The following is a 10622-nucleotide window of genomic DNA, read 5'->3' on the forward strand; positions in this document are numbered from 1 at the left end:
TGGAATCGACAGGAGAGAGGAAGGAGAAATTTTTACCGAGAGCAATGGGCTCATGTAGCGTTGTGGAAGAAGACTGGGGCGAAATAGGCAAACGCGGGGGAAAATTAGCAAGCGGCGATAACACAAAGGGTTAAAGGGTGTAAGGGAAAGGGAAACAGTGCGAAACAGGAGGGAAAGCGACGCGCGGAACTTAATTATGGAATGATAGCAGAACGAATTAACGGCAAGCGAGTGGTAAGCGAACAGATGGGGCACTAAGGTGAACATGGGGGCGGAGTGGAAGTTGGGGGGGGGGGAATTTCTATACACTTACATGAGCTGAGGCGCGGGCACCGGAGAACAACATAGAATACGAGTAGAACATAGTTAGAGAGCAAAACTCGTTGGTTTTAAGAGGGAGATGGGGGCGGGGGCGGAGAAAAGGATATTTTTTCTGGCATCGCTAGAAAATTGAGCGAATTAGGAAGCGCGGCGAAGCTAAAATTAAGGCTAGAAATTACACTTAGGTGGGAAATGGTGGGGAGAAGTCGCGCTTTTTTGCCGTATGTTCGAGCCCACCGGAAGGCGGTGTCGGGGGGGCGTTACAAGGTCAGCTGGAGGTCAGGGCATTTTGCCCGGGAGCCTCCCCTAGATCTTGACGCAGCCTCCCGGGCCAAGACCTTTTGGTTGAGAGCATCCATTCCCCACACATGGAACACATACGCGAGGGGGGGGGGGGGGGGGGCAGTTTTTCTTCCACAACTGCGAGCGATGGCATAGATAAGGGGGACTATGCCGTCTCCGGTAGGAAAGCCTAACGGGTTGCCGACACCCCCCGTTCTTGTGGTGAGGCGGGAGACAGTTTTAGTGGGTATGCGTGGAAACCGTCCCTCTTCTAGGGGCGCCGGAAGCGTGAGTCTTTCCACACTACCTGGGCTATCTTCCCAGGTGTCTGTAATAGGATTTCTGTCTTCCTCAAAAAAAAAAAAAGTATTAGGGATTCGCGGGGAACAAGGGAAGGTCAAGGCGGCGAATCTGGCGGGCAGACTCAGGGAAGTCTTCGTGAAGTCAGAGGTGGGGGTGGCGAACCCCACTAAAACCATTGAGCTGCGTCTACTCAACCTGGATGATTCAATTGTGAGGGAGGAGGTCGCGGAGGCCCTGGCGAGGCTCGGGGACTGCTCCCCCAAGACATAAAGACAGGTGAGATCAAGAGGTCCAGGAACTCAATAGGGACGGTATGGGTCCGGTGTCCATTGCCAACGGCGAAGAAGGCGGAGGCAGCGGGGCGCGTGAGGATCGGGTGGTCATCGGCGCGGGTCGAGATACTAGCGGCCCGCCCGATGCATTGCTTCCGCTGCCTCCAAAAGGGCCATACAGCGCTACAGTGCAGTGAGCCAACAAGCCGGGCCGGGCGCTGCTATGCGTGCGGAGAGGGGGGGCACAAAGCCGCGGATTGCGGCAATAAGCTAAAGTGCCCCCTCTACAGCGATTTGGGAAGGCCGGACAAACACCGGCTGGGGGCGGCGGAGTGTGTGCCGCCGCCGAGAAGAAGGAAGAACGCGGTAACTGAAAAAGAAAAGTGTGCCGTTGAATCTGGAACAGAAAAAGAGAAGACCACTGCACCTGAAAAAGAATAGGGTGCAGAACCTGCAAAAGAAAAGGGGGCGGGGCATCCTGAAGAAGAAAAGGGGCAGGCGCAAGAAGCCATCGGGGACGCTGAGGTAGACCAGCAGGCCACGCAGGCAGACAGTTGCGCCATGGAGGTGGCCGAGGAGGAATGTAAGTGATGAGTCCATTGAGCCCCGTACTACAAGCAAACGGGAACCACTCGGCGAGGGCTCAGGACATCTTCCTGCATACCCTCGCCGAGTGGGATTGTTCGTTGGGGGCGATAGCTGAACTCAACCGCGTCCCGGACCAGCCTAACTGGTTCGCGAACGCGGAAGGCCGCGGGGCGACGATAGCAATTGTTTCGCGCGGGAAGTCCGCCCCCCCCCCCCCCCGCGCACCCTGATTGCGGCAGGAAGGGGAGCCGTCGCGGTTAGAGGGGGGGAAGTAGCGGTGGCGGGCGTCTACGCACCACCCAGCTGGCCTCTCGCAGAGTACGAAGAGTTGTTGGACAGGGTGGGGCAGTTAGTGTCGCGTTGCCCCACCCAGCGCGTTATGGTCCTCGGGGACTTCAACGCAAAGGCTCGCGAATGGGGTTCCCCGGAGACCGACGCGAGAGGCCGGGCAACCCTGGATTGGGCGGCGGCGCAAGGGCTCCTGTTACTTAACAGGGGCTCGGCGAGTACATGCGTGCGGCCTCAGGGGGAGTCTGTAGTGGACTTGTCCTGGGGCTCCCCTGAGATCGCGCGCATGATTGCGAGCTGGCGGGTGGAGGAAGAGACAGAAACGTTAAGTGATCACTTATATATTCGAATCAAGTTCTCCTTCGAAACCCGGTGCCGCCGGGGTGGACGCCCACCGCCGTCAAGATGGGCGCTGAAGAGGCTGGACAGCGATATGATGGTGGCTGCGGCCCTCGCGGTTAGCTGGCCGGCTTCTCCGGCCGGAGAGGTCGCGGACGTCGAGGGCGAGGCTCAGTGGTTCCGGGGCACCATGCAGGATATCTGCGACGTGGTGATGCCCCGCGCCTCCCCTTGCCAGCGTCGGGCGGCGTACTGGTGGACGGGGGAGATAGCGCAATTGAGCAGTGCATGTCTCCCACTACGTCGCCGGTATCAGCGCGCCCGACGGAGACGCAACCGCGATCCCGCGAGGGAGCAGCAACTTTGGAGGGAGTACCGGGAGGGGGTAATCTCCTTCAAGAAAGCCATCAGGGTGTCCAAGGATCGAGCCTGGAACGAGTTCCTCGGCTCTCTTGAGCGGGACCGATGGGGCCGCCCATATAAGCTAATTATGGGTAAACTGCGGCCATATATCCCACCGGTTACGGAGAGCCTCGACCCCCAGCTACTGGGGCGCGTCGTGGAAACACTTTTTCCGCGGGACGACAATCCACCGGCGCGCTCTGGGTCGTCGGCCCATCTTCTGTGGACCGACGATATGGGGGTCTCGGACGAGGAGCTCGTCTATGCCATCAAGAGGGTCAGTGCGCGTAAACACTGCACCTGGCCCTGACGGCATCCCTGGCCGGGCTTGGGCCTTGGCACTCCCATTTTTGGAAGACAGACTCAGGGGTCTCTTCAGCGCCTGCTTGAAGCAGGGAAAGTTTCCGGAATTATGGAAGAGGGGACGGCTGGTCCTCCTTAAAAAGGACGGGCGACCCGAAGGGGCGCCCTCGGCGTACCGGCCAATCATTTTATTAGACGTCATCGGAAAAATTTTTGAGACGATTATAACGAAGAGACTCACCGATCACCTCTCCGGAGATGGTCCCGACGTGGCCGACTGGCAATTTGAGTTCAGAAAAGGTAGAAGCACCATAGATACCATAAAGAGAGTTAGAGACATCGCCCAGTCGGTCACGTCAAGGGGCGGGGTGGCGATTGCTATATCACTTGATATAGTAAACGCATTCAACACCCTGCCCCATAGGACGATAATTGAAGGCCTCGAAAGGCACCGGGTCCCCCCGGTTATAAGTAATATAATAGGGGACTATCTCCGGGAGAGGTCGATCGAGTGTGTGGATCGGTCGGGCGCCGAGAGGGTTTGGAAGGTCGAGCGAGGCGTGCCCCATGGTGTGGTACTCGATCCGCACCTGTGGATCGTGGGGTACGACCCCGCTCTGCGGGCCCCACTGCCACCGGGTTTATATTTAACATGCTTCGCCGACGATACTCATATCCTGGCAGTGGGGCGAGATTAGACGAGGACCAGCCGTCTCGCAGAGTTGGGAGCCTTATTTTTTTACAATTATGTGAATATAAACATATACCTTCATAGTAGTTTAAGAAATATTGATGTCAAAAAATAGTAAGTCATCGCCATTACTGCGACAATAAAGCAATTGGGAAAAAATTATGGTTGAACGAGCAGCTAGTTTTCTGACCATTTCATTGTACATAGTTCATATAGTATTATATATTGTATATAGTGTATTATACTTACATAATTTTTCCTTCAACTTTTTTTATTTTTGTTAAATAAATTAATTAAAATTATAGATAAAAATGTACCTCAAATTATTGTTCACTGTCAACCATTAGATTTAAAAAAAAATGTCATATTACGACAGAATCGCTATGTATCAGAGTGAGAAAACAATATAATGTACCGGATTCGTAACAAACAACTGGCCAGATCCGAGCGAGTGGCTTATTACGAATCAATGTAGAATTAAATGAATGAACGACAGAATCGCTATGCATCAGAGTGAGAAAACAATATATATGTTCTGTCCTCTTTCCACTAAACTGTTCGGTCGACCGTGAAAATTTATGACTTCTTCGGTTTCGCGGACCTCTCACTCTTTCTCGGATCTCTCACTCAGCGGCCGACTTCAAACAAAGAAGAGGGGATAGAAATTTGCTTGTTACGAATCACAAAACTGTTGCTTGTTACGAATCAGTACTGTACAAAGTGGTTTTCGAGGTTACAAATTAAATACAAAATTACGAAAAAAATAATTAATTACGTTTATTAAATTGCTTTTTGTTCCATTCAAATTACTTTTCAGTGTAATGAATATTTGTTTCTTTGATAGAGTAATTTCTTCCGAAACTGAAATATAAATATAAATATTATACTAAATTATATTTTAAACAAGTTTAATCTTTCCAGCAACAATATAATTATAGACGCACGCGCAAAAATATCAATACATCTTTTATTTATAATGTTAAATTCTATAGACCGATTTATATTATACTTTTTTAACAATATTTATATCCTGTGGCGTCCATATCAATATTCATAAAAAGTTATGAAAAAACTGATGCTGAATATTCTTAAACTCAACGTTTATTTGCTTAATTGTACTTCGGCATTATGTGCCCGGGGGTCACGTATACCTGAATGTTGACCTCTCACCTATTTGTAATTTCTATGCAGGTATGAAAAAAAGGAGACCAAAATAGTGAGCGAATGACTAACTGTATGACAGGGAGAAAGAGAGAAAGAGAGAGGTGAACACGCATGAATCAGCGGCAAACACAAGTATTTACATTTTCAAACGTCCATTAAGACTCAAGGGGCAGATATGGGCAGCATTTTTTTGTTAATTCTGATGCATTATTGTCTTAACTAAATATTACAATTGGTTTTTTAGTCCAACTCCGTCTAACTCATAAACTTTCCATTTTACAGAATCAAAATTGATGCACTGGGGACTGAGTTACAAACTTTCTAATGAAGTCTATTTTTACTGGATTTGCGCACTAAGTATTGCTCGAACGAAAGTCAATTTCCTACTGAAATACCAATGCAGGTAGATGAACTGGACAACTGTACCTTTTGGAACTGAAGTCATAAGCTATCAGTGTACCCAACCCAATAGTTAAAAGGTAAAAATTGAATACCCTTGTGCGAGTGTCGGCGGTACTCGGTCCGGGGTGTCGGAGTTCCCGGGATTGACCGAGGCCGCCATGGCCATAGGTGTCACGGGCGGGGGCCCGGGGCACCATTGCACGCGGCCAGGTGTGTGGAGCCGACGGCGGGCGTGATTACGTCGTCGGCTCCGATAAGGGGTGGGGTGGGACAAAGTTTGGCCTGGAGGCTTCTCCTCCCCGCGAGAAGGGTGACCCCTTCAGGGTCACATGGCGGCATTTTGGCGCGTCGCGGTGACGATAACGCACGATCCCGGGACGCGCCATGCCGCCGGGGCGAGTATCACCGAGGGGTTTTAGTGGGTACAAATCCCACACTACCCCCGCTCCTCCCACGGGGAGTGGGGGTGTCTTTTCGAAGATTTCCCCTCGTTAAAAAAAAAAATGGACGCAGGGTGTCCGTAACTCTTACATCTAACGCAGTATAATTTAGATGCCTCTATTTTTTCGTCTTTGTTAATTTTGCACTGTCCTGGTTCGTGCTTATCTGCGCATTTCACGCATCTAAAGTCTAAATTACAGTTGCCCGCTGTGTGGCCCTCTCTCTGGCAACGCGTGCAAGTTATCGGGTTTTTTTTAATTAAACCCTCCCATTTGACTACTTGGTGGAGGACGTATTTTATTCTGGTAAGTTCGCTTAGATGACTGTCAGGAGTGATTTGGACGAGGTAAAAAGGAAGAGGTCTATTCTCCCTTTTTGATTTTTCTGTTACGAAATGTGTAACTTTAGAAATTTTAACGTTTTTAAGCTTCAGGTTCGCTAGCTCCTGACTAATCTCTTCCTGGGTGAAGCCCGGGTCGAGACCTTTAAGCAGGATATTCTGTTGTTTTAGACTTTTTGGCGTATAAGTGAAGTACTTAATATCCCTTTCTTTGAACAGCGTTAACGTTTTGTAAAACTCATCTAAATTTTCTAGCTGAACGTGGTGTTTGTTAGCCGAAATTCTCTTAATATTAAAATTTTTTAAATTTAGGGTTTCCTTCACCAGGCGGTACGTGACTTTTTGGTGGGAATCCCCTACAATAATCGTGGGGGGTTTGCCTCGCGCTACACTCTTCGTGCTTGGGATAGGGGGTAACTCGTACAATACCGTTGTCTTCTTAGCCGACTGCTTCTCCCGAGCTAACGAAGTTCCGTCCTGCTGACCGTCGTGGTGCTGCCCTTTCGGAGAGGCCTCGATCCTTGGTCTCGAACTAGGGCCCGATAGGATACCTGCTTCCAGGTCCTCGCTGCTGACCGCCTCTCTTAACCGTTTTGTTTTTGACACCTCGGATGTGCGACCCATAATTGCCGTTACTTCGCCGGCTGCGCCGTACATGACCGCCGTGCGCAGGTCTATGTCCATTGTTTCCGCTTGCGTTTTAGTTTTACAGCCTCCATTTTTAGCTTTCTCTGCCTCGAGTTCTCTAGCTATTTTAGCTAGAGTTTCGTTGAGTAATTTCACTGTTTTTTGCAGCTCTTCTATTTGCGCGTCTTTGTGCGTACTTCAATTTTTCGCACTAGGTTTCACCGCTTGGGGTGGCATATTTTTTTTCGCCTTCATTGTTACGGTTTTTTCAGCCACTTTCCGACTTCCTGTCGATGCCGGCGAGGGTTGTGATTTTTGTTTATGTTTGGCATGTCCCTCTACCAGTCGCTTGGCTATCCCAGCTACGTCTAGGACAGGACCTCTGTTATTTATTCTTCCGTCCGTAACAATTTTTGCAATCTCATCGAAGTTGTATTGCAACACCGCCGCTTTCCCCTCTGCGGGATGTTCATTGCTGTAACTCTCCACTGTTACAAACACAGACTTATCAGGTGGAAAAACAAAACTCCCGCCAGAACGAAGCACTTAAACAACGACACCTCATATGTCGCTTCACTGATTCACTTAACAGGCGAGCGAATAACACTTTCACGAGAACACGTTCGGACCTCGGTCTTGAGGTCCGAGAACCGGTATATCCTGACTAGTATGGCCGTTGGCTGGTGACAAGTGATACTAATTTTGTTTATCTAGAATTTTGTCACAGTTTGCCTTGTGTAATGTTTAATGTGCTATGTGTTTCTCCCCTTCCTCGTTTCGTTTGCCCGTTCTCGCTATTCAGTTACCTTTCGTTTGGTTAGTTTGTTTGTTTTGTTGTAGTAGTTTGTATCAGTTTTTAGTTGGTGTTCGCGTTAACTGGCTTCAACTTTTGTTTGGGAACCAAAACCACTGCCAAGTTGGGGTCCCTCAGCCTGGAGGTGGAGCAATCGCCCTTCGGTATCTCATCCACCCCCTGGGTATGCGGTAAGGCGGAGAAATAGATTAGGTTAAGTTAGGCCCCTCTTAATTGATAGCGGGGCCGCGCGTTCCTATTTGGGACCAGACGCGATTGCATGGTTAGGGTCGCGTATAGATCCCACTTTTTCCGGGGAAATGCGTATGGCCAATGGCGTGCAGGACCATATCTTAGGCGAAGCGGTGATAGAGATCGAAATCGACGGGCGAAAGATAGCATTACCAATCCGAGTCGCGAACAATTTAGATTACGATTGCGTGTTGGGGATAGATTTTCTGGAGGCTTTTGAAATCTCCCTAGACACATCGAACGCGACTTGGAAAATTCGGAATGGTCCCGTTCATTCCTTTGTTGTTCCAGGTTTGCAGGATTCGAGGGAAATTATCCACGCCGATTGCGCCGCTATCGTTGAGATTACTCCGAAACAAAGCGAGCGCTTAAATCAGCTGTTGGATCGAATAATTCCCCCTCCTGCGGAAAAACCTCCCGCGACTACTCTTGTTCAGCATAAAATCGACGTGCAAGGACACGAACCGATTAAACACCGCGCGCGACGCGTATCTCCGAAAATTTACGAAGTCGCGCACGCGGAGGTTGACAAGATGCTTGCGGATGGAATTATTGAGCGCTCGTCAAGCGCTTGGGCGAGTTGTCCCGTGATAGTCGCAAAAGCGAACGGGAAATATCGCTTTTGTATTGACTATCGCGATGTAAACAATGTCACTAAGAAGGACGCATACCCTCTTCCGCATATGGACGCGATCCTGGACAAATTACGCACTGCACTATACATTTCGACCATCGATTTGAGTCAGGCGTACTTCCAAATTCCTCTGGAAGAGTCCAGTCGAGAAATTACGGCGTTCGTAGTCCCAGGGAAAGGGTTATTCCAATTTACGCGTATGCCGTACGGGCTGACCAATGCCCCGGCCACTTTTCAAAGGCTGATGGATCGCTTGATTGGTCCTGAGCTTGAACCTCACGCCTTCGCGTATCTTGACGATATTGTTATCGTCAATGAGACCTTCGATGACCATCTTGAATGGATCGAAAAGGTCATTGGAATATTAAACGAAGCAGGGCTCGAAATCAATCGGGAAAAGAGCGAATTTTGTCGCCAAGAGGTCCGGTATTTGGGATATTTAATAAGCCAAAGGGGCCTCGAACCCGATCCCGAAAAGGTCGCGCCGGTTTTGTCGTATCCGGCGCCCACGACGGTCAAGCAACTGCGGAGTTTCCTCGGCATGGTCGGTTGGTACGCACGATTTTTGCCGAACCATGCGCGTGACAAAGTCCCCTTGGTGCAGTTGCTTAAGAAAAACGAGCCCTGGCATTGGGGTAAGGCTCAAGAAACGGCTTTTCAAAATTTGAAAAAAGCCCTGAGCACCACCCCCGTTTTAGCACGTCCTGATTTTTCGTTGCCGTTCGTTCTTCAGACTGACGCGAGTCACTATGCAATCGGCGCGGTCCTCACACAAAAACAAAATGGGGAGGAACACCCCATTGTTTACGTGAATAGAGTCTTGACCGCTGCCGAGCAAAAATATACAGTGACCGAAAAAGAGTGCTTGGCAGTTTTATGGGCCATTAAAAAACTCCGTCCGTATCTCGAGGGGTACTCTTTTACTGTTATTACGGATCACAGCAGCCTCAAATGGCTGCATAATTTAAAAGATCCCACGGGACGATTGGCGAGATGGGCCCTTGATATGCAACAATACTCTTTTTCTATTGAGCATCGTAAAGGAGCCCTCCACCACGTCCCGGATGCACTTTCATGTGCGATAGTACCCCCGAACGACGTCGTCACTGAAGAACCACCTGTTCACGACTTTTTAGCGGCTCTCAAGGACATTGAGAGTAATTGGTACGCTGACCGCTTGAAAAAAGTAGAATCGCACCCCGCGTCGTACCCCGATTGGCGAGTTGAAGACGGACGTCTGTATTATCACCGTCCGTCTCCCACGCAAGAAATTATCGGAGAGGATGACGATGCGTGGAAGTTGGTTCTCCCCGAGGATCTTCGAGAGAAGGCCATTCGAAATGCCCATGATCCCCCGGCCGCTGGTCACCCCGGTATTGATAAAACATACCAAAGGGTGAGCCAAGAATTTTATTGGCCGGGGATGTTCCGAGACATCCGCCGTTTTGTGCAGCGATGTCCCGTGTGTCAACAGCACAAGGTCGAGCAGCGCGCTCCCGCTGGACACATGGGCCGGCGAATCCCCGAACGGCCATGGGCCGTGGTATCCGCCGACGTAATGGGCCCTTTTCCGCCCGGGCGTGGTCAAGCTCGGTACGTTGTAGTCTTCTTGGACAATTTTACAAAGTGGGTAGAGTGTAAGGCGCTCCGAAAAGCTACGGGGTCGGCTATTTTAACAGCTTTTGAAGACCTCGTGCTATTTCGTTGGGGAGCCCCCGAAATACTCCTCACTGACAACGGTACCGAGTTTTGCAATAAAGAGATTGATTCGACTCTAGAAGAATGGGGAATCACGCATTACACGATTTCCCCGTATCACGCGCAAGCGAATCCGGTGGAACGAGTTAATCGTGTCCTAAAAACGATGATTTCATCGTTTATTGAAAAGGACCACCGTGAATGGAACGTGCACTTGCACGAATTCCGATTCGCTGTTAATACTGCTGTGCATTCCTCAGCTGGCGAGTCTCCAGCGGTGCTCAACTTTGGAAGAGCCCCACGATCCGTCGGCAGTATTCGACGCGCCGTGGAAGGAGAACCCCTGCTCTCCCGCAGAGACCCGCAAGCCTGGGCACAGCGATCGCGTCGCTTGTTGTTATTGCACGACTTAGTGCGAGAACAATTGGAACGCGCTCACAAGCGACAAGCGAAGTATTATAATGCGCGTCATCGAGACATTA

Source organism: Megachile rotundata, chromosome 6, assembly GCF_050947335.1.
Source record: "Megachile rotundata isolate GNS110a chromosome 6, iyMegRotu1, whole genome shotgun sequence".
NCBI lineage: Eukaryota > Metazoa > Arthropoda > Insecta > Hymenoptera > Megachilidae > Megachile > Megachile rotundata.